Consider the following 22,643-nt stretch of genomic DNA (forward strand, 5'->3'; position numbering starts at 1 on the left):
ATAATGAAAGAATTCCCCCGGGCAATTTTAGTGGGGGGGGGGACATTTGAGGTAAAATCGTCGGTGGGAACAACCTCCCCCCCCCCCCCGATTTCGCACCCTGACGCTCCTGATAGCGTCACAGTATCACAGTACCGACAGGAAGTAAGCTACCTAGAGGCAAACCTCACACAAAGTGAGTCAATTAGATCAGAGCATTCGCAGGGAACAAATGGTTACAACTGACCAAAGATCGTAAACTGTGGAAGATAATGATCATTATGATTAGATCACAATTATTTATTTACTGAGACAAAAAACACGTGAATTATGAATGAATATTAATTAACAACACTAAACTTCATATAAAAAGGCTACCATATATTTTTGACGTAAGATCGAGAGGGGCTAAATTACACCCTGTCGGAGCTCACTGGCGAAAGTAAGAACTGTCTAAGATAGCTTTCTCACATTGTAATATTCTGAAAAAGGAAAGGAAAGGAGGGGTACGAGCGGGTTCGTGGAGCTCCAGACTTCCGAAACATAGCCGTGACTCAAATCAGAATGTTCAGAAATCCACTTCAAATACAAAACAAAAATAGTGTTATGTTTCCCTTTGAGAAAATCAAATGGTCATAAATATGTCGTTCAATAAACGGATATCGATTAATTTATTTGTATCTAACGAATTGTTTTCGAGAGTATGGAATTAGGGGTCGACAAGTTTAGTATGCAGTGCATCGAAAGGGGAAACTGACTCAGGACATATGAATTTTTATTATTATTGTTACCGTGGTTTGGTGGATCAGCAGAGGTGAAAGTAGGTGCTGGGATGAATAGGTCCCAATCTACAAAATTAAAGTTAATTTAAAATTTAACAAGGTTATATTTTCTTTTCAAGATCAAGAAATAACAAATATAACAGGTACTTAGTAGCCTAGCAACAAATCGAGAATGTACAATTACAGTGGTTACAGGATTTGGGCTCCGAGAGCCAAACACACAATTCTTGAGCAATTAGCCCAACTTTAGCAAAATACCAGGTTTGACAAAGGGGCAGAAAACCCCAATCATGCCCAGGAGCACTTGCTCCCTATTACTCAGTAAAGCCTGCTCGAGGCACACATAAACCGATTTAAGAAAGAGCAACCCGCTCTCAAAGTTCAAACCTATCAAAGGCCACACCAAATTCCACCTTCAAGCTGTCCTCCAAGGACATAGACACAGGGGTAAAAATACCCAACCTACTGAGACCTATTCACCAAAGAAACAGGACAATTACATGGCCCCAAAATACAAACTTGAGTGGAGGCGTAACTTGCACTCCGAATATACTTTATTAAAAACTATTTGGCTCTAGGCCGCTTATGCAAGGGCTAATCCTATACTACAGAGGTGACTTATATAAAAAAAAATATATTACATTAGGAAGGGAAGAAACGGTTGTGAAAATAAGTTCACCTCAAAGCAATAGGAGTGGGAGCTCGAGAGGGTTAAGCACTCTCTATCCCAATATGTAGTTTAATGAGATAGAATTTTTACCAAGTGTCTTTTACATGTTAGAGGAAAGTTACATGGTAAAGTCTTCGAACCTGCCCCGAGAGTTAGACTGCTGAGCTAGCAAGAAAAGAAGTTATTAAAAGGCCATTACCTTATTGAAGAACTGCTGCCCGACGAAAGAGGCGCTTCCCGCCCCCTGCTACATAATTTACACTATGATAGATTTTACTGAAGTGGCCCGGAGACCCGAAAATCAGCAGTTTATATACCCTCGTGGAACATTCGAGACCTTTCAAGAATAAGAACACCCGCCCACAAGCTTTTTATTGGACGGCCAAAAGATTACATGTCAAAACTGAAGAAGAAAACCAGGATTGGTGGGAAATTAATTACAGAAATTTGCGATTGGCCTATTTCAAAACTGGCGGAAAGAAAGGGTTAACATTGCCAACTTAAACAATGGCAGAAAGAAATTTAATAAGGAACCAACTTATAAATACTAAATTTCTTCAAAAAAAGGTTCCTACACTTCGCACTAGAGTGCACAATTTTAGTTCTTAAGAGGTGCCATCTAAAAGAGAATGTTCACACTTCTTACTACAGGGAAAACAAAAATACATCGAAAACGACACAGTTCAGACTACTTCACATGAGATATGGACAGATCAAAACAGAATTTACGAAATAGATTGGATGTGAAAGCCTTAGCATTGTCAGACACCATATATTGACACGGACCAAAAGAAGCAAAGATTGAATTTAAACAAGTAATGGTGGACTGAGCGGTAGCCAGCTTAGTCGGGAATAACCACGAAAATCTTGTAAAACCATCTACACATACAAGGATGAACTTGTTGGCATTCCCCTTTGACTGGGGGAAGGGTCCTACGTAATCAATATACAGGCGTTCCATTGGGCGCGACGCTTGATGAGAGGACAAAAGGCCTATCTTGGTAGACATGGTGGGTTTACTAAGCAAGCAAGATTTACAAGCCTTTGCTAGTTCACGAATTTCACCGTCCATACCCTTCCAGATAAACATTTCACGGATCTTTTCACGGGTTTTAAAGATGCCTAAATGCCCCTTTAATGGGGTCTCATGATAGTACTTGAAGATCATTGGTACAAGAACAGCTGGAACTACAACTTTCATCATCTTATCATGCCTCGAAGGGCAACATAAAACACCACTCTTCAGTACATAAGGGACAACATGTTCCCCAGAAGAAAGGGTTTCCATGATCGGAGCCAGCGTTGGATCTTCACGTTGATATTCCTCAATATCCCTAAAAAGCATGGGAGCATCTATTAAGATGGCATTAACCTCAGATAGCATGGACTCGGGAGGTGATGAACTATCGACCGATTCATGGGTCGCGACGTCATTGGAAAACATACGGCTGAGTCCGTCTGCGACAACATTTTCAGTACATCTGATATGCCTAACGTCAAATTGGAAGGCAGAAATTCTGATGGCCCACCGGGCTATACGACCAGTACGACGCGGCCTACCTAAGACCCAGCTTAGGGCTTGATTATCAGTCTCCAAGTCGAATTTGACATGTTCCAAATAGAGACGGAACTTTTCTAAGGCAAATAAAACTGCCAAACCTTCAAGCTCATAGATGGAATACTTGGCTTCTTGAGCCGATAGAGTCCTAGAGGCATAAGCGATGGGTCGCCGCCCTAGTTCAGTCTCTTGAAGAAGGACTGCAGCTACCGCCGACGACGACGCGTCGGTTTGGACGATTAATTTCTTCGAGAAATCTGGCATAGCAAGGACAGGAGCATTACAGAGAGCTAATTTCAGGTCTTCAAAAGCGGCTTGTTGCGAAGGCCCCCACTCGAATTTGATGCCTTTCCTACGAAGAAGGTTCAAGGGCGCCGCTCTATTAGCGAAATTAGGAATAAACTTCGTGAAGAAATTCACCATACCAATGAATCTGGCAATACCTTTTATGTCCTTGGGAGGTTTGAAATCACGGATGGCCTGTGTTCTAGAGTGATCGACTGCGACATCATCGGGCGAGACGATATGCCCTAGGAATGACATGGAAGGCTTAGCGAAAGCTACCTTGGACAACTTCACAGTTAGCCCCGCCTTACGAAGGCGATTGAGAACTTCCTTTAGATGATCTAGATGTTCTTCAAAAGTCTCCGAAAATACGACGACATCATCAAGATAGTGGTACAAGTACTCAAATTTGATGTCGGAGAAGACCCTATCTAGTAGCCTCGTAAGCACAGCTGCTCCGGTGGGGAGCCCGAAAGGCACGCGGTTGTATTCATACAAATTCCAATCCGTGGCAAACGCCGTAAGATGTTTGGATTCTTCAGCCAGAGGAATTTGATTATAGGCCTGATTTAGATCCAAGATGGTAAAGAACTTAGCTTTACGAAACCATGAAAAACAAGAATGAAGGTCAGGAAGGGGCACAGATTGTAACACCACCTTCCGATTGAGAGCCCTATAATCAATGACAGGTCTGAAGCCACCTTGGGGTTTCGGGACTAGAAAAATAGGCGAAGAATACGCCGATTTAGAGGGCCTAATAATACCATCCAACGGGCGAGTTGGCCGTGCGCGTAGAGGCGCGCGGCTGTGAGCTTGCATCCGGGAGATAGTAGGTTCGAATCCCACTATCGGCAGCCCTGAAGATGGTTTTCCGGGGTTTCCCATTTTCACACCAGGCAAATGCTGGGGCTGTACCTTAATTAAGGCCACGACCGCTTCCTTCCAACTCCTAGGCCTTTCCTATCCCATCGTCGCCATAAGACCTATCTGTGTCGGTGCGACGTAAAGCCCCTAGCAAAAAAAAATAATACCATCCTTTAACATTTGATCGATGATTTCTTTCAATGCTTTCATTTTAGGTGGAGATAGCCTATAAGGTGGAAAACGGACAGGAATCGAATCCGTGACCTAAATTTCGTATTCAATAAGGTCAGTAACACCAAGAGTATCAGAGAACACCTCTGTAAACGACTGACACAACTTACTAATACTGTCAGCCTGCTCCTCAGGTAGATGTCTAAGGTCTAACAACATCTCATCCTGGGTAGGCGAAATAAATGAACATGATGCAGAATTACATTTCAATAAGGGGATTTTACAATTAGAAGCAAATTTGAAAGTGCACGACCTACTCAGAAGATCGAGCACAAGACCAGTATGGGACATGAAGTCGGCTCCCAATATAATGGGGCAAGACAAATGCTTAGCCATAAACAATTTAACTTTCCAAGTAAATTTAGAAATACGAATTTTGGCTTTTAAGGAACCTAAAATTTCTAATGGAGAAGAATTAGCCGAAACATATTGAACAGAAGATGAGCAATAGTCAGGAAGTTTACAAATAGATTTCAATTTCGAATACCATTTAGCCGAAATAATAGAACAAACACTGCCAGAGTCTAATAGAGCTGTTACAGGTTCATTATTCACCTCAATTTTAAGAAAAGGTACACGTGCGGGGGAATCCGCCGCAATCCTAAGACATTCCTTAGGGCCTTCAAAAGATAAATTTGAAGCGGGAGTTTTCCCTGCAATTTTGGTGTGTTTACTAAGGGCTGAGCCTCGAGAAGAAGGGTTCGCCGACTCAGCCGAAGCCACTAGTCACTTATTATTATTGACATTGGTGGAAGTTGCACCAGAAGTTGAGCAGGAGGGGGTGCTATTCGAATTTGGGCAATTCTTGGCGATATGGGAAAACGCGCCGCATTTAAAACAGCCTCGAGATGACCCTGCTCCATTCCTTGTCCCACTAGACTTGATTGATGGGCACTTGTTCCGAAGATGGTCAGGCGACCCACAGGCGTAACATTTACGGGGTGAGAATGGTCGGCGCGGTGGAGGCCGAAGAGTACTAGAGGATGGAGGGGGTTCTTTCGCGACACGCAATGTATCGGCGTATCTAACTCCTTCCGCTGAGACGGCCATAGCCTCAAGCTCGGCGAAGGTTTGCGGACGCGACGCAAAACACAAGTATGATCTGTTAGGTGGTGAAATACCTTCTACAATAGCCTGAACAATTTGATCTTCAGGAAAATGAAGAGCAAACACCCTGGTATAAAATTTGATGTCCTGGATGAAGTCGGCAAGACTTTCGTCCAGCGTACCCGATAGTAGTGTTTTTGAATAAGCGATGACCTAGCTCGAGCCAGAATGAAGTTTGCGAGAAGGTGTGCATGAAAGTCTTCAATAGATGACTGTTCAGCAACTGCCCTGACTATTTTGTCTGAGAGAACACCAATTGCATAGGGATAAATGATCTGCAAAATCTGACACAGAGAAAGAGAAAAAACAAGGGCATGATCCTGAAATTCAACTAAAAACCTTAAGAATGAAATAACTTCACTGGTAGAGTTAACCGAAAACTTAGAAATACCTCTGAGCAACATTGCTAATGGATGAGGCAAGCTGCTGAACCCGGGTGACATAGTAGGTAAAGGTTTAAGTGGCAAAGAAGCTAATTCAGAACGTACATTATTCAATGAGGTACGTCGTTCAGATTCATGGTCTAATGGGGCAGAGGTTTGTTGAACTCCTATCGATTTAGTACTTTCTTCCCCGGTGGGAGAACGGTCCTCGCTGGCTACGTTTACCGTAGCGGGTTGGTCGGTTTTGGGAGGAACTTCCCCAGTTAACAATTGGGTAATCTTACTGGACAATTCAGAAAGGTTTTCAAGAACCACACTAGCTTCCTTCCTCTGAATGTCATTCAACTTCAGAGACAACATATCGTTAACTCTATTAGAAAAATGAAATAACCTGGCTTGCACACGTTTAATTTGATTAGGAGAAGGGTCATTTTCTTCAAGAAAACTAACCACAGATGCTAGCTCAGTAGTATTGTCAGTGATCGTGGAAAGAGAGTCGTCAATTTCTTTCTCTCCCAAACTGGGGATGGAAATGGGCAAATCAAGGGACTCTCTAAGCTTATTTGTGTCTACCGCAACCGTGCCTCCAGACTGCACATTTCTAATTGTTAATTCATAGATCAACTCCACCTTGCGCAAATAGTTGAGATGGAGGACATCGCGAGAGCCGGGCATGATGACAAAACAATTTTGAAAAAAAGGAAAATCAAAAAATTCCAGCAACTGAGAAAATTGTTAGAGTTCGAAAACAAAGCAATGTTTAGCCGTCAAAAGGGGCTAAATTGAGACCCATTCAACCACGCTTTGCTACCACTTGTTACCGTGGTTTGGTGGATCAGCAGAGGTGAAAGAAGGTGCTGGGATGAATAGGTCCCAATCTACGAAATTAAAGTTAATTTAAAATTTAACAAGGTTATATTTTCTTTTCAAGATCAAGAAATAACAAATATAACAGGTACTTAGTAGCCTAGCAACAAATCGAGAATGTACAATTACAGTGGTTACAGGATTTGGGCTCCGAGAGCCAAACACACAATTCTTGAGCAATTAGCCCAACTTTAGCAAAATACCAGGTTTGACAAAGGGGCAGAAAACCCCAATCATGCCCAGGAGCACTTGCTCCCTATTACTCAGTAAAGCCTGCTCGAGGCACACATAAACCGATTTAAGAAAGAGCAACCCGCTCTCAAAGTTCAAACCTATCAAAGGCCACACCAAATTCCACCTTCAAGCTGTCCTCCAAGGACATAGACACAGGGGTAAAAATACCCAACCTACTGAGACCTATTCACCAAAGAAACAGGACAATTACATGGCCCCAAAATACAAACTTGAGTGGAGGCGTAACTTGCACTCCGAATATACTTTATTAAAAACTATTTGGCTCTAGGCCGCTTATGCAAGGGCTAATCCCATACTACAGAGGTGACTTATATAAAAAAAAATATATTATATTAGGAAGGGAAGAAACGGTTGTGAAAATAAGTTCACCTCAAAGCAATAGGAGTGGGAGCTCGAGAGGGTTAAGCACTCTCTATCCCAATATGTAGTTTAATGAGATAGAATTTTTACCAAGTGTCTTTTACATGTTAGAGGAAAGTTACATGGTAAAGTCTTCGAACCTGCCCCGAGAGTTAGACTGCTGACCTAGCAAGAAAAGAAGTTATTAAAAGGCCATTACCTTATTGAAGAACTGCTGCCCGACGAAAGAGGCGCTTCCCGCCCCCTGCTACATAATTTACACTATGATAGATTTTACTGAAGTGGCCCGGAGACCCGAAAATCAGCAGTTTATATACCCTCGTGGAACATTCGAGACCTTTCAAGAATAAGAACACCCGCCCACAAGCTTTTTATTGGACGGCCAAAAGATTACATGTCAAAACTGAAGAAGAAAACCAGGATTGGTGGGAAATTAATTACAGAAATTTGCGATTGGCCTATTTCAAAACTGGCGGAAAGAAAGGGTTAACATTGCCAACTTAAACAATGGCAGAAAGAAATTTAATAAGGAACCAACTTATAAATACTAAATTTCTTCAAAAAAAGGTTCCTACACTTCGCACTAGAGTGCACAATTTTAGTTCTTAAGAGGTGCCATCTAAAAGAGAATGTTCACACTTCTTACTACAGGGAAAACAAAAATACATCGAAAACGACACAGTTCAGACTACTTCACATGAGATATGGACAGATCAAAACAGAATTTACGAAATAGATTGGATGTGAAAGCCTTAGCATTGTCAGACACCATATATTGACACGGACCAAAAGAAGCAAAGATTGAATTTAAACAAGTAATGGTGGACTGAGCGGTAGCCAGCTTAGTCGGGAATAACCACGAAAATCTTGTAAAACCATCTACACATACAAGGATGAACTTGTTGGCATTCCCCTTTGACTGGGGGAAGGGTCCTACGTAATCAATATACAGGCGTTCCATTGGGCGCGACGCTTGATGAGAGGACAAAAGGCCTATCTTGGTAGACATGGTGGGTTTACTAAGCAAGCAAGATTTACAAGCCTTTGCTAGTTCACGAATTTCACCGTCCATACCCTTCCAGATAAACATTTCACGGATCTTTTCACGGGTTTTAAAGATGCCTAAATGCCCCTTTAATGGGGTCTCATGATAGTACTTGAAGATCATTGGTACAAGAACAGCTGGAACTACAACTTTCATCATCTTATCATGCCTCGAAGGGCAACATAAAACACCACTCTTCAGTACATAAGGGACAACATGTTCCCCAGAAGAAAGGGTTTCCATGATCGGAGCCAGCGTTGGATCTTCACGTTGATATTCCTCAATATCCCTAAAAAGCATGGGAGCATCTATTAAGATGGCATTAACCTCAGATAGCATGGACTCGGGAGGTGATGAACTATCGACCGATTCATGGGTCGCGACGTCATTGGAAAACATACGGCTGAGTCCGTCTGCGACAACATTTTCAGTACATCTGATATGCCTAACGTCAAATTGGAAGGCAGAAATTCTGATGGCCCACCGGGCTATACGACCAGTACGACGCGGCCTACCTAAGACCCAGCTTAGGGCTTGATTATCAGTCTCCAAGTCGAATTTGACATGTTCCAAATAGAGACGGAACTTTTCTAAGGCAAATAAAACTGCCAAACCTTCAAGCTCATAGATGGAATACTTGGCTTCTTGAGCCGATAGAGTCCTAGAGGCATAAGCGATGGGTCGCCGCCCTAGTTCAGTCTCTTGAAGAAGGACTGCAGCTACCGCCGACGACGACGCGTCGGTTTGGACGATTAATTTCTTCGAGAAATCTGGCATAGCAAGGACAGGAGCATTACAGAGAGCTAATTTCAGGTCTTCAAAAGCGGCTTGTTGCGAAGGCCCCCACTCGAATTTGATGCCTTTCCTACGAAGAAGGTTCAAGGGCGCCGCTCTATTAGCGAAATTAGGAATAAACTTCGTGAAGAAATTCACCATACCAATGAATCTGGCAATACCTTTTATGTCCTTGGGAGGTTTGAAATCACGGATGGCCTGTGTTCTAGAGTGATCGACTGCGACATCATCGGGCGAGACGATATGCCCTAGGAATGACATGGAAGGCTTAGCGAAAGCTACCTTGGACAACTTCACAGTTAGCCCCGCCTTACGAAGGCGATTGAGAACTTCCTTTAGATGATCTAGATGTTCTTCAAAAGTCTCCGAAAATACGACGACATCATCAAGATAGTGGTACAAGTACTCAAATTTGATGTCGGAGAAGACCCTATCTAGTAGCCTCGTAAGCACAGCTGCTCCGGTGGGGAGCCCGAAAGGCACGCGGTTGTATTCATACAAATTCCAATCCGTGGCAAACGCCGTAAGATGTTTGGATTCTTCAGCCAGAGGAATTTGATTATAGGCCTGATTTAGATCCAAGATGGTAAAGAACTTAGCTTTACGAAACCATGAAAAACAAGAATGAAGGTCAGGAAGGGGCACAGATTGTAACACCACCTTCCGATTGAGAGCCCTATAATCAATGACAGGTCTGAAGCCACCTTGGGGTTTCGGGACTAGAAAAATAGGCGAAGAATACGCCGATTTAGAGGGCCTAATAATACCATCCAACGGGCGAGTTGGCCGTGCGCGTAGAGGCGCGCGGCTGTGAGCTTGCATCCGGGAGATAGTAGGTTCGAATCCCACTATCGGCAGCCCTGAAGATGGTTTTCCGGGGTTTCCCATTTTCACACCAGGCAAATGCTGGGGCTGTACCTTAATTAAGGCCACGACCGCTTCCTTCCAACTCCTAGGCCTTTCCTATCCCATCGTCGCCATAAGACCTATCTGTGTCGGTGCGACGTAAAGCCCCTAGCAAAAAAAATAATACCATCCTTTAACATTTGATCGATGATTTCTTTCAATGCTTTCATTTTAGGTGGAGATAGCCTATAAGGTGGAAAACGGACAGGAATCGAATCCGTGACCTAAATTTCGTATTCAATAAGGTCAGTAACACCAAGAGTATCAGAGAACACCTCTGGAAACGACTGACACAACTTACTAATACTGTCAGCCTGCTCCTCAGGTAGATGTCTAAGGTCTAACAACATCTCATCCTGGGTAGGCGAAATAAATGAACATGATGCAGAATTACATTTCAATAAGGGGATTTTACAATTAGAAGCAAATTTGAAAGTGCACGACCTACTCAGAAGATCGAGCACAAGACCAGTATGGGACATGAAGTCGGCTCCCAATATAATGGGGCAAGACAAATGCTTAGCCATAAACAATTTAACTTTCCAAGTAAATTTAGAAATACGAATTTTGGCTTTTAAGGAACCTAAAATTTCTAATGGAGAAGAATTAGCCGAAACATATTGAACAGAAGATGAGCAATAGTCAGGAAGTTTACAAATAGATTTCAATTTCGAATACCATTTAGCCGAAATAATAGAACAAACACTGCCAGAGTCTAATAGAGCTGTTACAGGTTCATTATTCACCTCAATTTTAAGAAAAGGTACACGTGCGGGGGAATCCGCCGCAATCCTAAGACATTCCTTAGGGCCTTCAAAAGATAAATTTGAAGCGGGAGTTTTCCCTGCAATTTTGGTGTGTTTACTAAGGGCTGAGCCTCGAGAAGAAGGGTTCGCCGACTCAGCCGAAGCCACTAGTCACTTATTATTATTGACATTGGTGGAAGTTGCACCAGAAGTTGAGCAGGAGGGGGTGCTATTCGAATTTGGGCAATTCTTGGCGATATGGGAAAACGCGCCGCATTTAAAACAGCCTCGAGATGACCCTGCTCCATTCCTTGTCCCACTAGACTTGATTGATGGGCACTTGTTCCGAAGATGGTCAGGCGACCCACAGGCGTAACATTTACGGGGTGAGAATGGTCGGCGCGGTGGAGGCCGAAGAGTACTAGAGGATGGAGGGGGTTCTTTCGCGACACGCAATGTATCGGCGTATCTAACTCCTTCCGCTGAGACGGCCATAGCCTCAAGCTCGGCGAAGGTTTGCGGACGCGACGCAAAACACAAGTATGATCTGTTAGGTGGTGAAATACCTTCTACAATAGCCTGAACAATTTGATCTTCAGGAAAATGAAGAGCAAACACCCTGGTATAAAATTTGATGTCCTGGATGAAGTCGGCAAGACTTTCGTCCAGCGTACCCGATAGTAGTGTTTTTGAATAAGCGATGACCTAGCTCGAGCCAGAATGAAGTTTGCGAGAAGGTGTGCATGAAAGTCTTCAATAGATGACTGTTCAGCAACTGCCCTGACTATTTTGTCTGAGAGAACACCAATTGCATAGGGATAAATGATCTGCAAAATCTGACACAGAGAAAGAGAAAAAACAAGGGCATGATCCTGAAATTCAACTAAAAACCTTAAGAATGAAATAACTTCACTGGTAGAGTTAACCGAAAACTTAGAAATACCTCTGAGCAACATTGCTAATGGATGAGGCAAGCTGCTGAACCCGGGTGACATAGTAGGTAAAGGTTTAAGTGGCAAAGAAGCTAATTCAGAACGTACATTATTCAATGAGGTACGTCGTTCAGATTCATGGTCTAATGGGGCAGAGGTTTGTTGAACTCCTATCGATTTAGTACTTTCTTCCCCGGTGGGAGAACGGTCCTCGCTGGCTACGTTTACCGTAGCGGGTTGGTCGGTTTTGGGAGGAACTTCCCCAGTTAACAATTGGGTAATCTTACTGGACAATTCAGAAAGGTTTTCAAGAACCACACTAGCTTCCTTCCTCTGAATGTCATTCAACTTCAGAGACAACATATCGTTAACTCTATTAGAAAAATGAAATAACCTGGCTTGCACACGTTTAATTTGATTAGGAGAAGGGTCATTTTCTTCAAGAAAACTAACCACAGATGCTAGCTCAGTAGTATTGTCAGTGATCGTGGAAAGAGAGTCGTCAATTTCTTTCTCTCCCAAACTGGGGATGGAAATGGGCAAATCAAGGGACTCTCTAAGCTTATTTGTGTCTACCGCAACCGTGCCTCCAGACTGCACATTTCTAATTGTTAATTCATAGATCAACTCCACCTTGCGCAAATAGTTGAGATGGAGGACATCGCGAGAGCCGGGCATGATGACAAAACAATTTTGAAAAAAAGGAAAATCAAAAAATTCCAGCAACTGAGAAAATTGTTAGAGTTCGAAAACAAAGCAATGTTTAGCCGTCAAAAGGGGCTAAATTGAGACCCATTCAACCACGCTTTGCTACCACTTGTTACCGTGGTTTGGTGGATCAGCAGAGGTGAAAGAAGGTGCTGGGATGAATAGGTCCCAATCTACGAAATTAAAGTTAATTTAAAATTTAACAAGGTTATATTTTCTTTTCAAGATCAAGAAATAACAAATATAACAGGTACTTAGTAGCCTAGCAACAAATCGAGAATGTACAATTACAGTGGTTACAGGATTTGGGCTCCGAGAGCCAGACACACAATTCTTGAGCAATTAGCCCAACTTTAGCAAAATAGCAGGTTTGACAAAGGGGCAGAAAACCCCAATCATGCCCAGGAGCACTTGCTCCCTATTACTCAGTAAAGCCTGCTCGAGGCACACATAAACCGATTTAAGAAAGAGCAACCCGCTCTCAAAGTTCAAACCTATCAAAGGCCACACCAAATTCCACCTTCAAGCTGTCCTCCAAGGACATAGACACAGGGGTAAAAATACCCAACCTACTGAGACCTATTACCAAAGAAACAGGACAATTACATGGCCCCAAAATACAAACTTGAGTGGAGGCGTAACTTGCACTCCGAATATACTTTATTAAAAACTATTTGGCTCTAGACCGCTTATGCAAGGGCTAATCCCATACTACAGAGGTGACTTATATAAAAAAAAAAATTATATTACATTAGGAAGGGAAGAAACGGTTGTGAAAATAAGTTCACCTCAAAGCAATAGGAGTGGGAGCTCGAGAGGGTTAAGCACTCTCTATCCCAATATGTAGTTTAAAGAGATAGAATTTTTACCAGTGTCTTTTACATGTTAGAGGAAAGTTACATGGTAAAGGCTTCGAACCTGCCCCGAGAGTTAGACTGCTGAGCTAGCAAGAAAAGAAGTTATTAAAAGGCCATTACCTTATTGAAGAACTGCTGCCCGACGAAAGAGGCGCTTCCCGCCCCCTGCTACATAATTTACACTATGATAGATTTTACTGAAGTGGCCCGGAGACCCGAAAATCAGCAGTTTATATACCCTCGTGGAACATTCGAGACCTTTCAAGAATAAGAACACCCGCCCACAAGCTTTTTATTGGACGGCCAAAAGATTACATGTCAAAACTGAAGAAGAAAACCAGGATTGGTGGGAAATTAATTACAGAAATTTGCGATTGGCCTATTTCAAAACTGGCGGAAAGAAAGGGTTAACATTGCCAACTTAAACAATGGCAGAAAGAAATTTAATAAGGAACCAACTTATAAATACTAAATTTCTTCAAAAAAAGGTTCCTACACTTCGAACTAGAGTGCACAATTGTAGTTCTTAAGAGGTGCCATCTAGAAGAGAATGTTCACACTTCTTGCTACAGGGAAAACAAAAATACATCGAAAACGACACAGTTCAGAACACTTCAAAATTTACAAGTAGGGACATCTTCTGAGAAACTTTAGAATTAACATGGTTGTTAGAGTTCAGGCTTCCTCCAGTGGAGGAGTTTCAACTGGCGCAAAGTTCGAATTAGCGGAGCGGAGGTGTACCGCCCGGTGCAATTATTATTATTATTATTATTATTATTATTATTATTATTATTATTATTATTATTATTATTATTATTATTATTATGTATTAGCCACCATGAATAAAATAATTTCTGTAGCTTTCTTTGATAAAAAAGCCTTCCATATATCTCTCAATCATGGCCATCCACCAATACTTCACATCACAGCCTGCAAGATCACATCTATACTCTAACTCTTCGAGAATATGCCTCTCTCAATCATGGCCATCCCTCAGTACTTCACAACACATCCTGCACAGTTGCTAGGTGAAATCGCGTAACATTTTGTACCACTAATTTCGTGAAACACATTTTCAGATGAACCCCCCCCCCCTTCCACCATGTCATAAGACATATTTATGCCGAAAGTAGAGAAAGAAAAACAACACGGAAGTGCGAATATAAAATGAGTCTTGCTTCAAAATCTTCATAATAAAGATAAGGCGATACCACTCACAGTACCGACAGGAAAAGAAAATCTAGCCTTGGCCACTAACGGGAACGCAATAAAATGAAAAGTAAATTGAAATGCTGTTACCAACTTCGTCAAGCAAGTGTAGTGCGTGACAAGAGTTTAGATCCCAACCGGAGTCGTTCGTTGACTCTCGCCTGCGAATTATGAGAAAAACAAGTTGAGTTGCAACGACTCTGCATCAGGGTTCTCCAGACTTGTACACAATTTGATGGCAACAGTTAGGAAGCATTTATAGGAAGTACTTTCAAAAAGAAAGAATTCCCAATACTCTCCCTCATGGTGCTACAGCCCTGATGGGTCTTAGCCTACCGATGACCACTCCTCAGCTCGGAGGCCGGCAGATTACGAGTGACACATGGTCAGCGTGGCGAATCATCTCAGCTGTTATTCTTGGCTTTCTAGAGCGGAGCCACTAGCCCACCGTCAGATAGCTCCGTAACTGTTCTAACGTATGGTGAGTGGACTTGGAACCGGTCTTCAGATCCAGGCAAATATCCCTGCTCTAGTCGGAAATCGAACCCGAGGCCTCGCAATAAGGGTTAAGATCATGGGACCAACTAAGAATTCCTAATAAGCATTGCATAATTCAAGACGTGTTTTCTCCAGAAGACATTCTTGGGGTGAATAAAGCGAGTTGGATTTGACATTGCTTCAATACATGTGCAAGAATCCGCCTTTTCTTATCTATAGGCCTACAGCCTGGCCTCCTTTCGTCAACTCTTGTCCTGTTTCAAGTATGACATCTGACAGTATCTGAAATCTAGTGTATCCTTCATTTTCACGCCTCCCGTACAAACAGACATCCTCAGGTTTCGAACCGCCGGAGTTGTTGGAAGATATGATCAGCTAGATGACTCAGCTACTTCATTTCCCCTCAGATGTACGAGGTTCGTATCTCAGTGAATCCTAGGATGAAATTTTATGGGAAAGTCACATGGCGTCAAGGACATGTGAATTTAAACCCCGACCTAAAACCCAAAATAGGCCAGGGAGGCTCCAATAATCATATAAATTAACAGGATGAGCTGTAGAAAGTTTATAATAATAAAGTTATTGGTTCTGTATCCCATTAACTACACTAACTACTTTTACGGTTTTCGGAGACGCTGAGGTGTTGAATGAAATGTTGTCCCGCAGTTCTTCTTTTACGCGTGTCGTCTCAAAACTCACGAGTTTCAAAACTCACGAGTCTCAAAACTCACGAATTCCAGGAAGAGGATTAGTGAGAGCAAGTTTCTCTACCTGCGCCAGTTTGAAAACTCACTAGCAGGGTCAGTCCTTCTTTGAATGGTTAAATGTCCACCCTATTAGTGATGGGTTAATCGAATACTTTTAATAATCAAATAACTTCCATCCGATTATTTAAATAATCGAATAAATAATCAAATAAAATAATCGAATGAGTTTCAAATATCATTCAGTTATATCGCGCGGAATAATAGGATGCGAAATGTTTTGTTTTTTCGGTTTAAATGTGTCTGGTAGATAACCGACTGAAGTAAGCGAATAGATGAACGCTTACGAAAATTAGAAATACGCCTTTTTCCAAATTAATCTCCAAATGTTGAAACTAAATGAGTGAATTAACTGGCTTGACAACTAATATCTCTAAATAAAATTCCTTATTCAAGTAAATGCCGCCTTCTGGCCGCATTATGGAGCTAAGCTCCAGTACTAACAACTGACAGTTTCTTTTAACTAGCAGCGGGAAATATACCTACTTTAATTTTATGTCGTCCAGCTGCATGCATAAATGGTTAGCATTCTGGTCTTTGGTCCAAGGGGTCTCGATTCGGTTTCCGGTCGGGTGGGAGATTTTAACTTTCATTGGTTAATTCCCATGGCTCGGGGACTGGGTGTTCGTGCCGTACTCAGTATTAGACTTCATCTTTAGTAGGGCTTCATCCTCACATATGTGCAGGTCACCTATACGGCGTCAACTCTAAAGACCTGCACCAGGCCACCCCGGAGGCCACATGCCAGTTTTATAAATTTATGTGAAAGGTAAGAAATGCATTATAGTAGTATAATATACGTGTTCTGCCGCCACCTCCACCTCAGGCTCCCAGTGGCCACCTCCACCTCCACCTCAGCCAGAGGCCTCCCAGTGGCCACCTCCACCTCCACCTCAGCCAGAGGCCTCCCAGATGCCTCCTCCACCTCCCGCGGGAAATTTGAATTTGTAAACAAAGCCACGTGCTTTTTGACAGACAACAACGCATCGCAAACCTCAGTACTGCCATCTTGACGGGCCTAAACCTCAGTAGTGCCAACTTAACCTAACTAGCGCGAGGTAAACAAAGCCACGTGCTTTTTGACAGCCACGTGCTTTTTGACAGATTTGTAAACAAAGCCACGTGCTTTTTGACAGCTCTCATCAACAACAACGCATCGCAAACCTCAGTACTACCATCTTGACGGGCCTAAACCTTAGTGGTACCAACTTAACCTAACTAGCATGAGGTAAACAAAGCCACGTGTTTTTTTGACAGCCACGTGCTTTTTGACAGATTTGTAAACAAAGCCACGTGCTTTTTGACAGCTGTCATCCACAACAACGCATCGCTAACCCCAGTACTGCCATCTTGACGGGCCTAAACCTCAGTAGTACCAACTTCACCTAACTAGCGCGAGATAAACAAAGCCACGTGCTTTTTGACAGCCACGTGCTTTTTTGACAGCTGTCATCCGCCATCTTTAAACCACAGAGCACTGTGCTGCCCTCTTGCGTCACCTGTCATCGGCAGTGCTGCCATCTTGACGGGCCTAAACCTTAGTGCTACCAACTTAACCTCACTAGCTCGAGATAAACAAATCCACGTGCTTTTTGACAGCCACGTGCTTTTTTGATAGCTGTCATCCACCATCTTTAATCTATAGAGCACAGTGCTGCCCTCTTTTGCTACTTACCTTTGAAATGTGGTGGCGGATAATTTGAAAAATGCTTTTCGACAAGCAGCCATCTTTAATCCAGAGAGAACAGTGCTGCCCTCTATGTGGTGGCGGCAAATTGAAAAATTCCACGTGCTCTTGTTTGAAAACAAACTCACGTGCTTTTTTGACAGCTGTCATCTGCCATCTTTAATCTATAGAGCACAGTGCTGCCCTCTTTAGTTTGAAACGTGGTGGCGGTAAATTCCACGTGCTCTTGTTTGGAAACAAAGCCATGTGCAGCTGTCATCCGCCATCTTTAATCAACAGAGCACCGTGCTGCTATCATGCGGGCAATTTCATCACCTGTCATCCGCCATCTTTAATCCACAGAACACCGTGCTGCCCTCTTTATGGCTACTACCTTAAGCATGTAGTAGCGGGCAATTTGAAAAGTTCTGTTAGCTATCATCCACCATCTTTAATCAAGAGAGCACCGTGCTGCCATCTTTAGTTGAAATGTGGTGGCGGCAAATTCCACGTGCTCTTGTTTGGAAACAAAGCCGTGTGCTTTTCTGACAGCTGTCATCCACCATCTTTAATCAACAGAGCACCGTGCTGCTATCATGCGGGCAATTTCATCACCTATCACCCGCCATCTTTAATCTACAGAACACCGTGCTGCCCTCTTTATGGCTACTACCTTAAGCATGTAGTAGCGGGCAATTTGAAAAGTTCTGTTAGCTATCATCTACCATCTTTAATCAAGAGAGCACCGTGCTGCCATCTTTAGCTAGATACCTTTGAAATGTGGTGGCGGCAAATTGAAAAATTCCACGTGCTCTTGTTTGGAAACAAACTCACGTGCTTTTTTGTCAGCTACCATCCGCCATCTTTAATCAACAGAGCATAGTGCTGCCCTCTTTAGTTTGAAATGTGGTGGCGGCAAATTCCACATGCTCTTGTTTGGTAAACATAGCTACGTGCTTTTTTGACAGCTATCATCCGCCATCTTTGAGCACCGTGCTGCCCTCTTTATCGCAGTAGATGTAAATTCGTCACCTTTCATACGCAGTGCTGCTATCTTTAGCTAGATACCTTTGAAATGTGGTGGTGGATAATTTAAAAAGAAAAATTCTACAGCAGTCCTCTCTCAACGCTAATTGCATAAGATGGCGGCTATACATGACTCCTTAAGGGTGCTTACGCAAGATGGCTGCTATACACAGGTTCTTATGAGACGCCCTTGGGATGCTTGCGCAAGATGGTGGTTATACAAGGCTCCTTATGAGACGCCCTAGTGATGCTTGTGCAAGATGGCGGTTGCTCTTATGGGGCGGCTTAAGGGTCCTTGCACAAGATGGCTAGAGACGCCCTAAGGATACTTGCGCAAGATGGCGGACACAAGATGGCGGCTATACACGTCTCCTTATGAGACGCCTTAAGGGTGCTTGCGCAAGATGGCTGCTGCTCTTAGCTTAGAGACTAACGTGTCGTGCTAGTTCGATTCATTAAATTTAGGGCTTAAATGCAAAATGTTAAATATCTCGAAAGCAGTGCATCGTAGAGCAAAACGGACAAAAACATTTCTGCCCAATACCGGTTCGCAGTACGAGGATCAAGTAAAACATAGTCTAATGATGAGATCAACGGTTCGGTTCCTACTTAGGCCCTTTGGCATTCACTCTGTTTTAGCTTGTATTGAAGTAAGTCTTCGTAACATGATCAGGTCTAGCTATGGTAGAGAGTATAACGTGCCGTGCAGGTTCGATTCATTAAATTTGGGGCTTAAATGCAAAATGTTAAATATCTCGAAAACGGATAAAATTTTTCTACCTGATACCTAGGTTTGCAGTATCAGGAACATGAAGAAAACATAGTCTAATGATGAGATCGACGGTTCGATCCTTACTTAGGCCCTTTGGCATTGGCAGCTATCTATTTCTACAAGATGGTGACTATACATAGCTTCTTATGAGACAGCTTAAGAGCGCTTGCACAAGATGGCTGCTGCTCTTATGAGACGCCCTAGGGGTGCTTGCGGGAGGTAGCAGCGACAAGACGGTGACTATACACAGCTGCTTATGATACGGCCTAGAGGTGCTCACACAAGATGGTGGCTGCTCTGATGAAGAAAGTTAGCTTTGCATCGTGCAGGTATCTTTACAGCACTAAACCTCATACCTTTGAAATGTGGTAGCAGGTAATTTGAAAAATTCGACGTGCTTTTTCTTCACAGCAGCTATCTTTAAACAATAGCGGCTATACATAAGCTGTTAAGGCCTCCTCTTATGTCAAGGTATAGCTCTATCGAACAAGTTTAAACCTGCATCGGGATAGCTAGAGTAAGCACGTGCTGCAGTGATGACGTCATTATGCATGTTTAGACTTGCAAATCACTAAAGAAACATAACAAGACTAGAATCGAACACTGCACTCTATGCTGTTAACTTTATCATGTGATTGGAACATTGATTGAAGTGTTTAGAACACTAAATAAGTAGAACAGAACACTGTACTCAATACAACATGCCAGGGGATACCTTTGTTCTAAGAAGATTAGATTACCGCACATTCCTTGTAGGGCTAATAGGCTAAAGGGCTAATGGGCTAAAGGGCTAATGGGCTAAAGGGCTAAAGGGCTAAAGGGCTAGGGTGCCTCTCCTCTCTTTATCCGGGCTTGAGACCGGCTCTACAACTAGAGGCGGAGTTAACACCCTAAGGAAGGGAGAATGTTGGGAAATAATCTATACGAATATAGCTACTCGATCGACTATATACTACAGATGGATGACTTAGGTGATTGTAAGCGCTTACTTAATAATACCAACACGACGTAATTCATGCTCTATTTCAAAAATATCTTCTTTGTACTGTGTGTAACCAGCATCATGATAGGCTCTTAGCAGTTGTAAACGTTTTACCAGTACGTTGGGGTCTTTACAGTAGCTTATATCTACATAGGGTAACAGAGGCTTGTTGTGAACTTTGAGTCTATATGCAGACAGTTGATGTGCAGGGACTTGTTTTGATATAATACGTGCTTCAGCAGTAGCGTTTCTAGGTACAAACATAACTTGTTTCGATAGCGATGAAGCGTTGAAATTTCCTTCTTCTTTACCTTGCATCTCTTCTTGAGATGTTTGCACTTCGACAGAACGTGTAGTAGGCTTAGGAAATGAAGTAAAATCATCAAGCTGTAATGGCAATGAATTTTCTTCTTCTACTACTTTCCCTTTACTACTGTTTTGATCAACATCATTATCCTTATTATCATAATCATGATCTTGCCTCTCTGAAGTTTGTGCTCAGTAACAGAACTTGCAGCAGGCCTAGACAACAAGGGAGAATTAAAAATCTCTCGCAGAGGTGTACTTTTTAAACATAAATCAGTGTTCGCTGGAATATGGTCGAGCTCTTTGTATTTTGTTCCCGATGAAGCTACATTACACGCGGCTTCATGACGTTGAGCGTTGTATACGTTCTTGAACTCTTTTCTACAATGTTTGCATTGAAAAATCGTCCTACATGATATCTCATGACGTCTCCTGTGATAGCTTCGGGAAAATGCTTTTCCACACTCTTCGCAAATATACCTAGAAATAGGTTTTTCCATGACGGACTTTTATCTTCTGCTATCAGATTCTTCTTTAAATCTACTCGACATTTGTTACTCTCAACTTCGATGATGCGAACAGCTTAGCGATTAACAGTAAACTAACACAAAAGCGTATAACCAAGGTAGCAACAGTAAGGTTTAAGCCCATCAAGATGGCAAGAGTGAGGTTAGCGACGTTCTGCTGTTGGATTTTAAATTCCGCGCTGTAACATGCATAAGGTGACAGCCTTGAGGTTTACTGCCGTAAAGATGGCAGCAGTGAGGTTAGCGACGCTCTATTGTCCTTCAAAGTGAGGTTAGGGTTCGTCAAGAAGACAGCTGTCAAAAAAGCACGTGGTTATGTTTACCAAACAAGAGCACGTGGTCGTAACGTCACGGTCACGTAGTATGCTGCTTCAGCATGCAATGTTCAATGTCTACACCTACGTAGTAAACACTCTGCTATGTTCACAAAATTTTTACTCACAACTATTTTTTATGCTTTAAGTTCGTGCACATAGGTTATGTTAAGATAGCAGCACACGTACAAGTGATGGTCACGTGCTCTAGTAGAAGATGCATGCATTATCAAAAGGTGATACGTACACGCTTTTAAACCTTGCTATTCTTACTGCTACTATGTTCGCAAGATTTTCAAAGATCACTATTCTTTGTGCTTTAAGTTCGTTCGCATAGGTCATGCTAAAGTAGCAGAGCAAACACATGCGAACGTTGTACATTCTAGCGGAATGTGTTTAGTACGATAGTTGATGCATGCAAAATCGATAGGTGTTGTGTACACGCTTTGAAACTTAACTATTCTTCGTGCTTTAAATCCGTGCACATAGGTTATGCTAAGATAGCAGCACACTCTAGCGGGAGAAGTTTAGTACTCTAGTTGATGGATGTATAATCGATAGGCAATGCGTACACGCTTTTAAAACATTGCTATTCTTACTGCTGCTGCTATGTTCACAAGATTTTTATACATCGCTATTCTTTATGCTTTAAGTTCATGCGTATAAGTTATACTAAGTTAGCAGCATACTTATAAGGTTGTTGCACGCTCTAGTGGAAAAGTTTAGTAAGAAAGACGATGCATGCAAAATCGATAGGTGATGTGTACACGCTTTGAACTTGGGTATTTTTTGTGCTTTAACTTCGTGCACATAGGTTATGTTAAGATTGCAGCACACACAAGCGATGATCGCACGCTGTTGTGACAGAAGTTTAGTACAAGAGTTAATGCGTGCAAAATTGACTCGTGTTGTGTACACGCTATTCTTTGTGCTTTAAGTTCACGCACATAGGTAGCAGCGCACAATTGCGAACGTTGTACACTCTAGCGGTAGAAGTTTAGTACGATAGTTGATGCATGCAAAATTGATAGGTGATGTGTACACGCTTTGGAGCATAGCTATTCTTTGTGCTTTAACTTTATACACATACGTTAGCAATACACATATGCGATCGTTGTACACTCTGGCGGTAAAAAATAGTCGATGATTGCAAAATCAATAGGTGATGTGTACACGCTGTTAAACATCGTTATTTTTGTGCTTTAAGTTCGTGCGTATAGGCTATGCTAAGATAGGAGTACAATCTAGC

This window comes from Anabrus simplex, chromosome 4, assembly GCF_040414725.1.
Source record: "Anabrus simplex isolate iqAnaSimp1 chromosome 4, ASM4041472v1, whole genome shotgun sequence".
Classification (NCBI taxonomy): Eukaryota; Metazoa; Arthropoda; class Insecta; order Orthoptera; family Tettigoniidae; genus Anabrus; species Anabrus simplex.